This window comes from Felis catus, chromosome A2, assembly GCF_018350175.1.
Source record: "Felis catus isolate Fca126 chromosome A2, F.catus_Fca126_mat1.0, whole genome shotgun sequence".
Lineage (NCBI taxonomy): Eukaryota > Metazoa > Chordata > Mammalia > Carnivora > Felidae > Felis > Felis catus.
This window is the reverse complement of record NC_058369.1, coordinates 146367868-146381794: the sequence shown is the minus strand read 5'-3', so window position 1 is coordinate 146381794 and position 13927 is coordinate 146367868. Positions and strand designations below refer to the sequence as shown.

General features: G+C 46.4%; 1 protein-coding gene across 1 annotated transcript in view; it reads right to left on the bottom strand.

The window, feature by feature from the left end:
- Positions 1-13927, bottom strand: part of CPA5 (carboxypeptidase A5) — a 47943-nt gene that overhangs the window by 28135 nt on the left and 5881 nt on the right. The gene's annotated exons all lie outside the window — the stretch shown is intronic.

The following is a 13927-nucleotide window of genomic DNA, read 5'->3' as shown; positions in this document are numbered from 1 at the left end:
CAGCTGGTTAAGCATCCAACTCTTTAATGTTTATTTTTGAGAGAGAGAGAGAGACAGAGACAGAGATAGAGAGACAGAGACAGAGAGACAGTATGAGGGGAGGAGGGGCAGAGAGAGGCAGACACAGAATCCGAAGCAGGCTCCAGGCTCTGAGCTGTCAGCACAGAGCCCGACGCAGGGCTCGAACTCACGAACTGTGAGATCATGACCTGAACCGAAGTGAGGTATTTAACCAGCTGAGCCACCCAGACGCCCCAGGAAGCATCGGATTCTTGATTTCAGCTCAGGTTGTGATCCAGGATCATGGGATCAAGCCCCACCTCAGGCTCCATGCTGAGTGTGGAGCCTGCTTAAAGTTCTCTCTCTGTCTCTCTCTCTCTGCCTCTTGCCCCAGCTTGCACGTGCATGCATGCACGCTCTCTCTTTCTCTCAAATTAAAAAAAAAGAAAAGAAAAAAAAAGAAAGCCGACTTCAAACTGAGAGGACCTATTTGCAACACATAAAACTGGAAGGAAACTATTGATATCCGTGATGTACCAAGAACACCTGTGCATTAACTTTTTTAACAGGCAAAATATATGAATGCCATTTCACAGAAGATGACTCACAAGTGATCTTTTCAAAACATGAAAATTTGCAATAGGGGAAAGCAAAGGAAAACTGCACTAAAATTACCGTATCACACCAACCAAATTGGCCAAAATTAAGAAGTCAGTCAATAGCCACTGTCAGCGAGGATTGAGGCGGGGCGGGGGGGGGGGGGGGGGAGCAGCATTTTTCATTCACTTCTGGTGGAACTTGGATGAAATTATTTCGCAAAACAGTTGTTTCCTAGTAAAGTTGAAACGTTACCGCACACCCTACGCCCTGACAATTCCACTCCCACCTGTGTGGCCTGGAGAAACTCTTGCTCGTGGTTACCAGCTATATGGACAAGACTGGATAAATGGGGATGTAGTTAGTTGTGTTCCTATAGGACACAGCAGAGGAGAGGAAATGGACCCGCTATAGCTACATGCATCCAGTGGATGAAACTTGGAACCGTAAAGCTGAGTGAAAAGCAAAATCAGAAAACATACCATGTGTTTCCATTTAAATGCACTCACAAACAGGTAACACTAGATTGTTTAGGAATATGTGCACACAGGATAATTATAAGGAAACGGAAGGAAATTATTAGTACAGATGAGTGGTTTCATCTGGAAGAGAGAAGGGAGTGCCATGAGGGGCACATGCAGGCTTCTCACAGTGTCAGGGTCTCATTCTTAAACTGAAGTAACGGTATTTTATTTTGAAAAGGCTACGGACGTTTTATACAGGCTTTTGTAGGATATACTTCTCAATAAAATCTATTTCAAAGGAACTATGGGAAAGCTAAATTCTTATTTTGCACAATGAGGAATCAATAGAAAATGCCTAAAACAGAAAAATCAAGAAGTAGCAATATAAGCACCTTACCTAGGTTTATGGATGTGAATGTCAAGTCTAAAAGAATTCAATATGGTTGTCCCTGGAGAGCAGGACGTGGGAAGGAGGAACGAGGGCTTGGCTGCTTTTTATAACAAGTCTTATGAAACTATTTGACTCTTTAAACACTGTACCGTATAACCAATTAAAATAAAAGTCAAGTTCAAGATGTGGCATCGCAGAGGCGCCCGGGTGGCTCAGTCAGTGGAGGGTCCGACTTCGGCTCAGGTCATGATCTCGCGGTTCGTGAGCTCGAGCCCCCCACATTGGGCTCCACGATGACAGTGTGGAGCCTGCTTGGGATTCTCTTTCTTCCTCTCTCTTTCTGCCCTTCCCCCACTCACGCTTTCGCTCTCCCTCAAAATAAATAAATAAACTTTTAAAAAATCAAAACTAAGGGGCGCCTGGGTGACTCAGTAGGTTAAGCGTCTGACTGTTGATCTTGGCTCGGCTCACAATCTCATGATTTGTGAGTTCGAGCCCCGCAGTGGGCTCTGCACTGACAGTTCAGCGCCTGCTTTGCTTGGGATTTTCTCTCTCTCTCTCTCTCTCTGCCCTTCCCCCACTCCTGCTCATGCTCTCTCTCTCAAAATAAATACACTTTAAAAAAATAATGAAATAAAATAAAAATAATAAAAATTTAAAAATTAAAAAAGCAGCATTGGATCCCTAGAGTGGTCAAATGCACAGAGACAGAAAATAGAAGGGTGGCTTCCAAAGGCTGGTGGGGGCAACGGGGGAAGTATTGTTTCACTGGGGCAGGGTTTCAGTCGGGGAAGATGAAAAAGTTCTGGAAGTCGATGGTACCGACGGTCGCACAACAACGTGAATGCTGCGAAACCGTTCGCCTAACACGATGACAGTGGTAAATTTCACGTTAGGCCTATTTTACAACACCAAAAACTTAAAGCTCAAAAAAGGGTGGCATTTGAGCTGAGTTAGGTAAAGATACGAAGGAGTTAACCAGCCAAAGCTGGTGGGGAGGTTGCAGGAAATCTGATTCTTCCCCTGAATCCCTCTTCATTAAACGTATTAATTCCCACTTTGGTTGGGGACCTCCCTGAGGGTCTCCAGAGATGGCGTGAGGTGCTCCAATATGTACACGTAAAACTCCCAAACTAAATTATGTTTGATTTCCAAAAGTCCCCTTTGGGCGTTTAACGGAAATAAATTATATCAAGTGGATTCTTAAAACACAGAATAACAGGAGTGTCATCGTTCACATTACAAAAGGATCCTTTGATTAACAAGAGGATTTACCAGTTTCTTAACTATAGCCAGCTCCCCCTGGTACATTCAAAATGTGATTTAATTAACAAAAACCAGGCTTATCCCACCTTCGAGACACATGCCAGACAGGCGCTTTCCAAGGAACTTGAGCGATGAAAATCCGAGAAAACAATGACCCCCCAAAAGGTGGTTAATGCTGCTCTGGAGTTTCCAAATCCACTTCATGGTTCAAAACCCCACACTGGGGCCACCCCCGGGGAAGCCATAGCTGACTCACCACACTTTTAATTTAGCTGATCATGCCTTGTGCCCCCCCCCCCACCATCACACACCGCATAGATTCTACTTGTTTGCAAGCATCAGTCTAGACATGAAACAATCTCCTTGGGTCATCCTCACCTAGGTGACCCGGGAGCCCTGCGTGCAGCCCAGGCCACTGGCCACGACCTACCTATTGACTGATTCGCTGACTCCCTCGTTCCAGTGAGCACTGCTCAGAGCTTGGGGAACCCACACTTGCCTCCTAGGCCTTCACCCCTGCCTGTGTCACCAGTTCTGCATCCATCCACTCAGAGCTCCCCAACCTTTGCTCTGTTCTGCTCCCCAGTTTTAGTTCCCTGGACCCCATTCCCACCCGCCACAGGCAGAGGCCTCACCTGGTGTCACCCTTAAGAGCAGCCCTCCAATACCAGGGTCTTGCCTTCTCCTCCCCTGAGCCTAGGCCAAGCGGTTGGTGACGGGCTCTTCGGCCGCCCTTTGCCACATGGCTGCCTTCAGTTGGGCACCCAGTTGGCTGCCTCCCAACTGCACTACACCTACTCCCTTCCACACTGGTCCGACCACCCACCAAGGGAGCCCAGAGCTCCCCCCACTCCCCGGCTTCCACCTAGTCTCTGCAGGGCCGAGGGTTTGTCCAGTGACGTGCTCTGGCTCCCAGCCCGCTGTTCTGGCCACCCTGTGGCTGAGGGTCTGGCCACCCGGAACCCAGCTAATGACCACTGTGATGTGCCCAGGACCACAGCCCAAGAGCCTGTCCCCAGGAACACAGAGGGTTGGCAGCCACCACTGAGGAAGCCACTTCCTGCTCTTTGGAGAAAGGGTGCCTACAGGCCAAGGGGTATAGCTACAGCCAGGGCCAGCCCCTTGGACTGGAGAGCCACCTGTACGGCCCTGTGAGGACCTCAGGAAGTCCTACTGTGTGGAAGAAAGGTGAACATGACCCAAACACTTTCCCTGCCAAGGGGGCGGCAAACTCTTTTGTAGAAAGGGCCCCAAATAAATCGTAATAGGTTTGGGGGGACCACAAGGTATGAGAGAGCAAGCGTTCTCACTGAATTGTCTTTTTTACAAGTAAAAATATAGAAACCAGTCTTAGCTTTGGGGCTATAGAAAAAATACGTAGAGACTAGATTTGGACTGCAGGCTATAGTTTGTCTGATCCTGGTCTAACGGAAGAGGCAGGCATTCATTTATAAGACTATGAGAAGCCATGACAGAGCTTAAGGGAAATAAGAGACCCGTGTTCGAGGCATTCCCATCAAATCCAATGATCTCCAAAAGTGAGGCCTTCGCTCCTATTGGGGGGAAAGGAAGAAATCGTTAAGACTTCTGTGTACTTTTATCTCATCCTTTTCATTTCAATTTTTGTTTGTGTTTTGTAAAATACATAGTGAGTACAATGGTGTTTGCACGGGATTTCTAGGTAACTACGTACGTTGGGTGTGATATGCTAAATTTTTTTTTTTTTACTTTTTTTTAATGTTTATTTATTTGAGAGAGAGAGACAGACAGACAGACAGAGCACGAGCCGGGGAGGAACAGAGAGAGGGACCAAGAGACAGAATCCGAAGAAGGCTCCAGGCTCCAAGCTGTCATCGCAGAACCCGACACAGGGCGCGAACCCACGAACCGTGAGACCACGGCCTGAGCCGAAGTCGGACGCTTAACCGACTGAGCCACGCGAGCACCCCTAAAAAGTTTTCCTTATATGGGTGCAGGATGAAAAACATCTAAAGAATCCTGGCCTGATGATCAGGGACCGATTTATCTCGGTCATGCTTTTGTTTCTGTAAGTGGCTCTCCTTTGACATTATGTTGGATGGCAAAATCTGGTTTTTTATTTAAAATGTATTTAAGTTGGGGCGCCTGGGTGGCTCAGTCGGTTGGGCGACCGACTTCGGCTCAGGTCATGATCTCACAGTCCGTGAGTTCGAGCCCCGCATCGGGCTCTGTGCTGACAGCTTGGAGCCTGGAGCCTGTGTCAGATTCTGTGTCTCCCTCTCTCTCTGCCCCTCCCCCGTTCATGCTCTGTCTCTCTCTGTCTCAAAAATAAATAAACGTCAAATACAAAAATAATAATAATAATAATAATAAATAATAATAAAAATGTATTTAAGTCAATGTGGACAAATATTGAAGAATTTCACTATCCTTGAAATCAGTGTATTATGTGGCCTGGGCCGGGGGGGGGGGGAGCTAGTTTTTGAGCACTGCTATGATCAAGGTTCTCTTTTTGGAACCCGATGTCTGGTGGGGATTTTAATCTTTGCTGTTCCTTTTTGTCACTAAGAGTAAGAACCACCCTCCTCTGGCAGGCCTTTGGGGTCAAGAATTTTAAAACTAATGCCGGGTCCATGTTAACTTCAGGCTCTCTTTGACTGACACCAATTATATACTAACATTCCCCGTGCGTGCGGAATACAGTCTCTTCTACAACAGCAGACTTCTGTGCAATAATAGAAGGACCGCAAGCAGGCGGCCGGGGGACCGCTTGTCAGGGTAGCTTCTCAGTTTATTTGATTTCACCTAAACAGCCGGGTTCGTGCGTTTTGCCCATATTTTGTAAAAATCAGTGGAAAATGTAAACCAGTGCCCATGATGAAACAATTGAGGTGAACCTGATGCAACTGAGCTAACGACAGAGATTAACATTCTCGCAGGAAATAGCCTCGTCAGACATTTGTTGGATTAACCCGGGTAGCGAGGTATTGATTTGGGCAGAAGAACAAAACTATGAAAGATGTTGTCCAGAGCTGCGAAAGCTCGAAGAGTCTGCCCTACCTTCGAGCTAATACGTTAGCCTGCCACAATTTCGTGGATGCCGGCGGCAGAAACAAAAATCCCGGGGCTGGAGACACGGACTTTGTCACTCGTGGCAATATCGGTCTTTGTGCCAGTTCCGTGGGCCCCCTTTTCCACAAAGGGGGGCCAGGTGACACCCTCACGGGGAGTAGGGCAGAATCACAGAAGAGGAACCGCGAGCGAAGGGAACCCGAAACCTTTTATGATTTCAGTTCTTTGAATCTGGCGTGATCCAGGCAGGGAGAAACGTAAGCGATCCGTGGAGAATCGTCTCCCAACCGATGTGTAAAACACCGGGGAAAGGGCCGTGGAAACCGGGTTTAAAACAGAAGGTCTCGGCCTTGGCTGTCCATCAGCATCACCTGGGCAGGTTTTTACAAAACCAATGTCTAGAGATTGTTTTCACTGATCTGGGATGGAACCCAGGCATCAGCAGTTTACAGCAGCCCCCGGGTGATTCTGATGCACAGACAGGGTGTGTGATTATGAGGTGAGAAGTAATTAGTAATATTCATGTTTAGCTGAGGGCCTTGCAAACTTTGCTGGGTATATGATATGGGTATATTTACCTGGGACTCATGTGCAACACAGATTCCGATTCAGTAAGTCAGACCAAAGCCAGAGATTCTGACAAGCTCCCTGGGATAGCCGGATGTTGGCATTCAACTTTGAGTAGAAAGATCTTGGCTCACTGAGAATATATTTCTCATCATAGTCTGGGTCTCCTGCTAGACTTTCATACTTTGGGCTTTATGTACAGCTGTGTTCAGGAAATTTCTCCTGTATGAAAGGAGAAGAGAGCCTGCTGCTAAACACGGTTCTCGCAATTAGAGTAAGGCCTATCCTTTCTCAGGACCACAGAAATACCCTGGGTGTTGAGATCATGACAAACTGTTTGACAGATACCTCGGGGGGGTTGAAAAGCAGAGGTTTAGAACCCAGGGCCATTAAATCCTAAGCGACCTTATGTTGCCGAACCTTACGTTCCTCACATATTGACGAAGGTAACAGTTAGGGAAGAGTCCACAAATTTGGATCCGAGGGTCAGAGAAATAAAAAGCAAAATCCTGGGGTTGCCTGGCTGGCTCAGCCGATGAGTGTGCGACTCTTGATCTCGGGGCTGTAAATTCGAGGCCCACACTGGGTCTCGACTCTGAGGTCTCTGAGCTGGCATCTATACCCTTCCATCATCCTAAAGCCTTGGCAAGGGAGGAAAACACCCTCCCCAGGGCCAGTGCTATTCGTTACCAGGCCTTCCCCAATCCAGCAATCTGTCTACTATCCAGCTTGATCAAATATCTTTCTGGCTATGCAAGTCCCTCACTTCTTTTCCAGAGCAAATGGAAGGGCCCAGAACTGCCAGGTACCAGGGAGCCTGAGGACACAGAGAAACATGCCCGTTAAATATTGATCCTACTGATGGCCCTAGGCAAGAGGGGGGCGGAGGAAGATCCGGTGCCTTCTGCTTCGACGTGCCTCCTTAACAAGTTAACACCTGTCCGCCACCAGCTGCCTCTGGAAGACTTCTAGAAATACCACGTCACAACAGTGGGATAGGTCCTCCTTCCCTTTCCACTGGGCCTGGCGTCTCTGAGCTCCCTAACAGAGATTTGCTGAAATTGGAGAAGGGCTTTGCTTTCCTGATCTCTGTGTTTCCCACATCCATCAGAAAAGAACAGTGCCATGGCAATGTACTCAGAGCTGAAGGAGGGAGGCCGCCTCAGACAGCTAAGTGGGAAGACGACGCCGGGCTTCTTTTGGATCAGGTGTGAAACTGACACCGCGTGCAGATATCCATTCAATATATCTTTGCGATGCACCAGTATATGCTTCGGTGCTAGGGATCCAAACTAAATAAAACCTTGGCTCTGCCCTTGAGCAAATTACAAGCCTCAAATCTGGGTTAACATTTTCCGAAGGTTAGGCCAAGTTGTTGAAACACTCAAACAGAATGTATCTATTTGCTTCTTGAGAGAAGTGGGCATTTTGTCATCCAGGCTTTGAGAGCTAATAGTTAAAGACAGGGCTTGGTGGTTCTGCGGGTTGTCGAATCCCAGTGAAAGGGCATAAAGACCCCGAACAGTGAAAATAGCGTTTCGCGTCCATTCTGGATGTTCCATCATAATTTGAAAATTACCCGCAAGTTCTCCCTGGATGGCAATCTCGGGTGTGGGTACAAGAAGAGCAGACCCATAGGACCCACACACAATGCCCCTCCATCGGGGTCGTCATCAGCCAGCAGTGGCAGCCAGGGAGGGAGACCTAGCTCCTGTTTCCTCCCCACATCACTGCAAAACGGGAAACAAAGGTTTGAGGAGCCAGGCAGATGACACAGCGTTGTGAGACCAGAGGCGCTGGAGGAACTCGGTGGATTTTAAAGGTATTCAAATTGCTTCCGAAGCAACAACCTATCGCGCGGCTCTTGAGCATCCGCTTCATCACCTCACTTCCGTAAAACTCTGATTCCTCATCAGTCAAACAGGGATAGTAACAGCCATCCTGCATATGTCACCAGGTGGTTGTGAGAATTTAATTATCCAATATCTAGGCAAGCATTCTGAAAACTATAACTCATTACAAGAATGTACAAAATTTAGCCCATATCCAGTCTTTCTGATCTCTGAAGGCTTCATTTATGCTCTCTCCGAGAACTTCGCTAGGCACCTACATTCCAAACCATTCTCCAGAATTCCACTGATTGATATTTGTCGGGAAAAGCCCTCTCTTCCTGCTGCCCTAACTTGTTGAGAGTAGGGCTTATGCAATTGTTAACTCACTGCCCCTGCAGCAAATCAAATCAACAAATATTTACTAGCTGCTGAGCTCGACCTTGCAGGAGATACAAAACACACACACACACACACACACACACACACACACACACACACAACTATGAGATTCACTTTTTGGATTAAAGGAGAAAGCTGCCCAGCTGCACCACAGCACCCATACACTGTAGAGGAGGAAAAAACTGTGCTCTCTGGATGCCCCCAATACACCTGGAGCTTTACCTCAAATACAAGAAACAGCTGGTGTTCATGATTTAGGGCCCGATACAAATAGTAGAGAGAATTTATTTTACAAGCTGTCTGGTTTGGCAAGATTCCAGAAGTCATCAACCAGAAAGATAAGGATGATGATGATAACAATACAAACGATTCTTCACAGTCGGTCCTACCATAGGGACCTAAACAATGTGCAGCCTACATAGGATATTCCAGAGCCAGAACCTACCCTCCACTTCACTTGCGACAGATTTATATTACGGCAGGGTCTTCCCAGAACCTGTAAAAATCAAAGGTGGCCCCATAGACTTGACATGGTTGGAAGCTGGACCTGTAACGGCTTCAGGCAATAATCCTTCGCATTAACCCCATAGAAGGGCATCAAGATCTATTTAACATGAGAAATCAGCTCCCAGAGAAAGAACTCCAGTATTTCAAAACCCATGTAATACTAAAAATGATTTAGCATCCAACTAGTGCCTTTTTGTGAACTGTTGAAATCTTTGTCATTAAGCCTCACGAAAAATCTAAAGGATGATGTTAGGGGAAATGCCAATAACCTGATTCGTAAATGAATTTCTACCACTTGGTGAGAATAATAATTCAAGCTAACACATACCGCATAACTTCCACCAGGTAAGGTGCTCAATACTTTAATGCATGAGCTTACTGAATTCTCTTAATACACTACTGTAAATACCACCATTATTCTCATTTTAAAGATGAGAAAACTGGGGCGCCTGGGTGGCTCAGTCAGTTGGGCATCCAACTTCTGATGTCAGCTCGGTCATGATCCCAGGGTCATGAGATTGAGCCCACTATGAGTGGGCCCTGCTTGGGATTCATTCTCTCTCTCTCTCTCTCTCTCTCTCTCTCTGCCCCTCTCCCCAACTCATGCATGCACTCTCTCTCTCTCTCTCAAAATAAATAAGCTTAAAAAAAAAGAAAAGATCAGGAAACTTGAGCTCCCGGAAATTACATTAAGACCCAACGACCTTCATGGCCAAGAGCAGGAGCTGGGCTACTCTCCTGCTCCTCACCATCTAGAACAGAAGCAGATGTGGTCTGTTTGTCAGGCCCCAGGTGGCTGCAGCTCAATGGATGGTTCTAGTTTCAAGTGGGCAGCCCAGGCATAATAGCTAATCTCATCGGCAGCCATGGACTCTATCCCTCACCCTGTCACCTACTTCACAGAGGTCTCTCTTTGGACCCCAACACGACTGGGTGTAAGACTTAGGAATGGCTTGGCAAACCCCACCCCACCCCCAGTACTGCAAAAAAAAAAGAGAACTCAAAACACTTTTTTCCATTATCAATGGATTATCCCTTTTCCATCCCCACTGGTGTCCCTAATAGTGGAAAATTCCATAGAGACTGGTTTGATGAGGTATGAAAGCCTTTCAAAGTTCAGTGTGTTTCAGAAATTTAAGTTGTGTCCACGAATGCTTAATGGCTCACGTTTTCTCTTTTTCGATGGGGTCTTCACTCAGAGAAGAGAAAATATTATTTGCCGGAGGCAAGAAACATACTGCTGTGGAGATTTTTCCACCTGCAAAATGTGGATAATAACATCTAGCCCGCATGTTTCATATGGCTTGGGGAGTACAGAAAGAATACAAAGAAAAGAGTTAAGGAAAATTCTATAACACAAGCCCAAATACCATCTTCTCGAACTTTCCCAATCTACACATCTCTCTCCTCACAGCAGCCCGTCTTCTTTTATTTATGGCAGCTCTCAGTAACCGAATTAAAATTTTTCATTTGTTTTCGGGAGTACTTTCTGTCTCTCCAGCTACAACGAAACTCCATGCAAGAAGGGATGTTGTCTTCTTGTTTGCCAGTGCATGGCCAGCATCTAAAACTGTCCCTGGCACACACTAGACATTCAAAAAATGCATACTGATGCATCGTGACGCAAACATTTCTTTGTTGAAATCTGTATCTTCATAAACATTTTTAAAACCGGACTTCGGGTCCACAGAAATAGATTAATCATAATCCTTGGCTAATGGCATGTTCATCATTGATCCACGCATGGCCCTCTTTTACGATTTGTTTCGCTGTTGAATTAGTTTATTTTTTATTTTTTTATTTTATTTTTTATTTTTTTTCGTTTATTTATTTATTTGGGACAGAGAGAGACAGAGCATGAACGGGCGAGGGGCAGAGAGAGAGGGAGACACAGAATCGGAAACAGGCTCCAGGCTCTGAGCCATCAGCCCAGAGCCCGACGCGGGGCTCGAACTCCCGGACCGCGAGATCGTGACCTGGCTGAAGTCGGACGCTTAGCCGACTGCGCCACCCAGGCGCCCCTAGTTTGTTTTTTCTTAAATCGGGTAAAAAATACCTGAAAAAAAGACAGAACCTACAACAGAAGCTAAGGCCCTGCATTTAACCCTAAGGTTCCTACCCCTAACTCATCCTCCTGCCCCTCCCCATCTAAGGTAATCATCATTCAGAACCCAGACTCTTCATTTCCTGTTGTCTTCTGTCTATGACCCTGGAAATGGAGCTAGAGATGGGAGTCCTGTTGAGGTGACTTGTTGAGGGAGTTCTCAGGGGAAGGGGAGTTGGGGAAGCAGGACAGGGCAGAGTAAAACAGCTAAGCAAGGATGTGGAATCAGCTGGAAATGGTATTCAGAGCTCTGGAGCACACACTGCCCCACGGTATGACCCTACGTTGAGGCAGGAGATGAGGTGTTTGTGCCCCAGAGTCAGTCAATCATTGGCTGACATTTGGGGAGGTGATACAGAAGAAGCGAGTGCACGGCTTCCTGGGTGAGTCAGCCCCCAGCTGGCTAGCGGCAATTCTCCAGGGAGGAATGGAGCTGCTGGCGGAAAACACTCATGGCAGCTGGGAATCCGTGCACTTGAACAGGAACAGAGGTCTGAGCGTGTCTCCTATCTTTCTTCCCTTTTTATACAGTTCTGTCAAATTTTACACGTCTTCCTGAAAAGGAATTATTATTTCTATTTTGTTCCATTGTCTGGAACTTTCTAGAAAGGAAGTCATACTAAATTTTGTTTTGACTGTTGTAGAGTATTCCAGTATGTGAAAATGCCACACCTTATTCGCCCATTCTCCCCCTGGTGGGCTTTTGAGTTGTTTTTAGGTTTTTGCTATTATGAACAGGGTTGCTGTGAACATTCTCATATATGTCTCCTGTTGTATATGTGCAATAATTCCTTGGGTTTATGCCTGGGGTGAAACAGCTAGACCATGAAGCGTGAACTTTTGAAGATGACGCCAAACTATTTTCCAAAGTGGTTTTATGAATTCACATGCCCACCAATGATATATGAGATCCTATCATCCACCCCCTCTCCAACGTGTTGATTGTTGTAAGTTGAACGAGTATAGAATGGCATCTCATTGTGGTCTTGATTTGTATGTCCTCAATCAGTAACCATCTCTTCATATGTTTTTTTTTTAAGTTTATTTATTCATTTTGAGAGAGAGAGAAAGACAGTGAGTGGAGTAGGGCAGAAAGAGAGGGAGAGAGAGAATCCCAAGCAGGCCCCACAGAGCCCGATGCAGGGCTCAATCCCATGAACCAGGAGATCACGACCTGAGCCGAAATCAAGAGTCAGACGCTCAACCGAATGAGCCACCCAGGTGCCCCTCTTCATATGTTTATCATATGCTTTTGTCCATTTTTCTATTGGTTATTTGTGCTTTTCTTATTGATCTGTAGGGGTTCCTCATATGTCCTTTGTTGTATGTATTATGAATATAGTGAGTACCTTCTAGTTTATAACTTCACTTCTCACTTTCTTTATGGTGTCTTCTAAGGAACGGAGGCTCTTAGTTTTATTACACTCACAGGTACTCTTTTTATGGCTTTTCCTGTGTTGTGTAAGAAATCTTTCCCTCAAGGAATCCAAAGGACAATCTCAGTCTTGGGGGTGAGAAGGTCTATAAATAGAGCCAGGTTATAGGCGAGTCACAGAGGCAAGCACTGTCATGCCCACTGGGGCATTGTCTAGTCCAAGGCAGCCCTGACTAGCCAGCACAAGCGACCAGCTGGCTGGCTGGCAGGTGTCTTCTGGTTATAGAATTGGATATATCATGCTATTAGAACTGGATACCATTAAAAATTCTAATCATAGACTGTAATTAACTTTCCTTGCTCTGACGCCCCGCTCGCTAAACAACCTTCTGATTATAATTTGGCTTCCCATGTATCTTGCCTACAGGGAGAGAATGTACTGTTCAGACCGACGTGAGGATTCAATCCACTAAACAGTTACATGCCATGATGTAAATTAATAAATTCGTATTCTGATTTTATCATCTGCCTCATCTGAGCTCTGTGGGCGTGAGTCAGCATCCCCAAGTCTAATCAACACGGATACCGAGAATATCAAGCTTCTGAGCTGAAAAACTAAGAACGAGACCCAGGACCAGAGCAAAATCACCAAGGTAACACTGCCCTGGAGGCCCCTGGGCCTGATGGACAAGGCCTTCCTACATGTCACGCGATACAGACAGGGATTAAAATTGACATTTGACATTTGAAAGAGCTGCATATTCAAAACCATGGCGTGGTTCCATTCAGGTGAAGGCGAAGAATAGGAGGTGATCATGAGACTCATACTGAATATTTATCGGCCAAGAGCACACACCAGATGCCGCACAAATCCTAGGCAGAAGGATAAGATTTACGGACACGTTTGAAAAAAAGGGGGGGAAAAAGGACAGATGGTATGTGCTGAGGAGGAATGGAACGAGAGAAGCCTGACTGATGAATCCTTGCTCCATCTTGACGCCCAAGGCCCGGGATGCAAAACAGAAGAAGTTGACTTTAAGACCAAAAGAAACACAAGGTGCACCAGAGCACAAACAGGAATGTGCCGGGGTGGTGAGATTATCCAGGCCAGAGGAGTGATTTAGGACCTGTAGGGCGAGGGCAAGATCTTTGAAGTAAGTTCAAAAGGCAAAGTAGAGGTGAGCCCATTAGGACAGATGGGGGTAATTCAGCAATCCTGCTATTAGCTCACCCCTTCATTAAGGGTTCCTGGGTGAGCGGAACCTGCACTGACACAGATCCCCTTCTGCGATCCCAGTTCCACCGCCTACCAAAGGGAAGGGCGTGATCGGGACTGTTGTATCTGGGAATTTGGGGCCCAGTGAGGAGAAGTGA